At 38.1% G+C, this 2,725-nt stretch overlaps 1 pseudogene; it reads right to left on the bottom strand.

The window, feature by feature from the left end:
- Positions 1-1,030: 1,030 nt before the first annotated feature.
- LOC117285094 lies at positions 1,031-1,113 on the bottom strand (annotated as a pseudogene).
- Between the last annotated feature and the right edge of the window lie 1,612 nt (positions 1,114-2,725).

The following is a 2,725-nucleotide window of genomic DNA, read 5'->3' as shown; positions in this document are numbered from 1 at the left end:
CTAGGAATTTTGTCTGGCTCCAGACAAGTTTTGAAGCCTCAACTGTATAAGGAGTCTTGCCTTTTTCTATTGAATTCACACTGATGAACTAGGTCATGATCTTAATGGAGAGACCGTTTCAGGTTATTCTGTGTTGATATTTTTCATCTGTGACTAGACCCATGAATCTAGGATATCTTGCATCTCAGCATCTCAGTCTGCAATTATTAAGCACTTCTAATGCTCAGATTGAGCACATGTATGGGACTTCTGATGTCTATCACTGGTCAAAATGTAAGTCCACTCATGCATAATGGAATCCTCTGGAGTTTGAGTCTTGACAGTCCCTGAAACGTTTGTGTGCTGAAGGCTTGGTCCTCAGCCCATGACATTCCTGGAAGGTGGAGTCTAATGGGGGTTTGGTCTTGAAAGGGACACTGGGATCTTACCCACCTACTCTCTGTTTGGCTTCTTGGCTGCCATGGGGTGAGCATTTCCTTTGCTGTGTGCTCCCTCCATGGTGTTTCCGCTTTACCACAGGCCCAAAAGCAACCGAGTCAACTAACTATGAACCAAAACTTCTGAAATAGTCAAAATAAGACTCTTTTGCCTTTGAAGTTATTTATTTAAGGTATTTTGCAACAGTAATGGGAAGAAAGTCTAATTAAAGATTATTTGTTGTTGTTGACTAATAATTATTTTGGTCTGTTTTTGAAGCTTGAGTTTTGTATTCTGATGGGCTTGATAAATTCCTCTGACCCAAATTTGTAGCTGAAAATCATATACTTATTGTTAAATTCAGCTCTGGGTTTCTGTTGAGGGTCATATAGATGCCAGGTATTGTGCTAGGTGCTCCCAGAGGCAGAAGTAAGCAAGGAATTGCTCTTGACTTGTAATTGGAATAAGGTCCATTATTTTCTGGATTCTTAGTCTCTGTAGCATTAGAAAGGATGCTCAGTTCCTCTTATACCATATTTTATGATGAGATTTTGCTTCTGCATAATACTTTCAAATGCATTGAGCAAGGAAGAGGGTAAGAAGGGCTTGGGACAAAAGATAGACTGAGTGATAATTTTAACAATAAGTAACAAAATGACTCTACACTTGATCTTAGCCAAAAGGCCGAGAAGCGATCAAAATGACTCTAGATTCAGAATGAATGCTGTTTTTGCAAGAGCTAAAAATTTTGCAAAAAAATAGTCTAGCCAAGCGAACTTACCTCAGTGCAAAAATAGAGAAGGGAGGATAACGAAGCTGCCAGCAGTAGTGCATACAAGGAAAGGCTAGGAGGGCAGCCCCATGTGGGCCAGGGGAAAGGGAGCCATGGTGTTGTCAGACTGCTGATCCTCTGCCCCGAGGCTGACTGGCACAGGTCTGGCCTGGTCCCATCCACTGTCAATAGATGTGGAGAAGCCCCAGACAAGGCAGAGAGCTTTCATGCATTTACATTTGACTTCCTGGCATTTCTGGACATGTTGAGGCTTTCTAATTTTATTCAGATGCAGCTCAAATGTCATCTTTATAATAAGAACTTTCCTAAGCAACTTATTCCAAATTACAGTCCCTCCTTCTCTGTAAGTCTCTGCACCTCTTATTCTTTGTTTTTCACCTTAATGGTTATGACCGCTTGTCAAATATATTTGTTTCTGTTTGACTTCTTTTCTAGAAAACAAGACTTACAGAAGCAAAAATGTTGCCGGCTTTAATTGACTGTTACATTCATAGCATCTAAATAATCATAGAAGTGGACTGAAATACACACTTGTCTGTCATTTGATCTAAATTTTCCTCAAGTTGTGCATCTGACTCATTTAGGCCACTTCCTCTCAGTTAAAGGTTAAGCTGTTTTCTGAGAGTCCTTAAGGTGAAATCTTGCTCTAGCTGTACTGTAAACTGACCAGTGATTTTCACTCACCAGGAGACAGCAGGAGTACAATAGGCCTTTCCCAGAGTCCAGCTCAGAACATACGTGTAACTTCTTCAAGGACCCACATCAGTGCTTGAATAGAACCGGTGAGATAATCAAGTGACCTTTTCCTGACAGTTTCTTTGTCAATAAAGACAATATATTTACATCTTTCTCTTTGAAATGTGATCTAATTAAGTACATGAAAATGGAAGGAGACAAAATTCTATGATCAAAATTACATCTATTTTTGTGAAAAAAGACGAGAACACTAGAAAGAATGCACAGAGATGTGCAAATAAGATGCTCAAAGGCTGGTGCTCATAATAAACCAATTAACAGATTCTGAAACTTGTCACCTTAAAACCTTCAGGTGAAGTGAAGAAACACATCTTGAAGTCACAGAATGGCCAAATTGAGTGGGGCAATGTAAGATTTCTCTGCATAAACTGTGATTTAAACTGAAGCAAGAACAGGGCAGACAAAATTGATGCACGATTTTGGGTTCAGCAGCTGCTTTTGAACATGATGAATGACTTAGAAGAATAAAATCTAAAAAGTGGGCAATGAAGTATCAACAAATACCAAAGAAAAAGTACCTTTCTGGCAGCTTTCTTTACACCTAAGGAAATATTACATTGCCAGAGAACAACAGAAAGCATATTAAAAAAATTTTTGAAAATAATTACTTGGTACAAAACCAATAAAGAAGCATTGGTAGAAAATACAAATATTTACAAGTAATTAAAATACATTAAATTAAAGTATTGAATATAAAAACATATAGGAATAGTATACAGAGAACAAGGTACAGTCTAAATTCATAAAGTAGAAAATAAA

Source organism: Fukomys damarensis, unplaced genomic scaffold, assembly GCF_012274545.1.
Source record: "Fukomys damarensis isolate Sample0158 unplaced genomic scaffold, DMR_v1.0_HiC HiC_scaffold_5, whole genome shotgun sequence".
Lineage (NCBI taxonomy): Eukaryota > Metazoa > Chordata > Mammalia > Rodentia > Bathyergidae > Fukomys > Fukomys damarensis.
The sequence above is the reverse complement of the archived record's forward strand: the minus strand, read 5'-3'. Positions and strand labels throughout refer to the sequence as shown.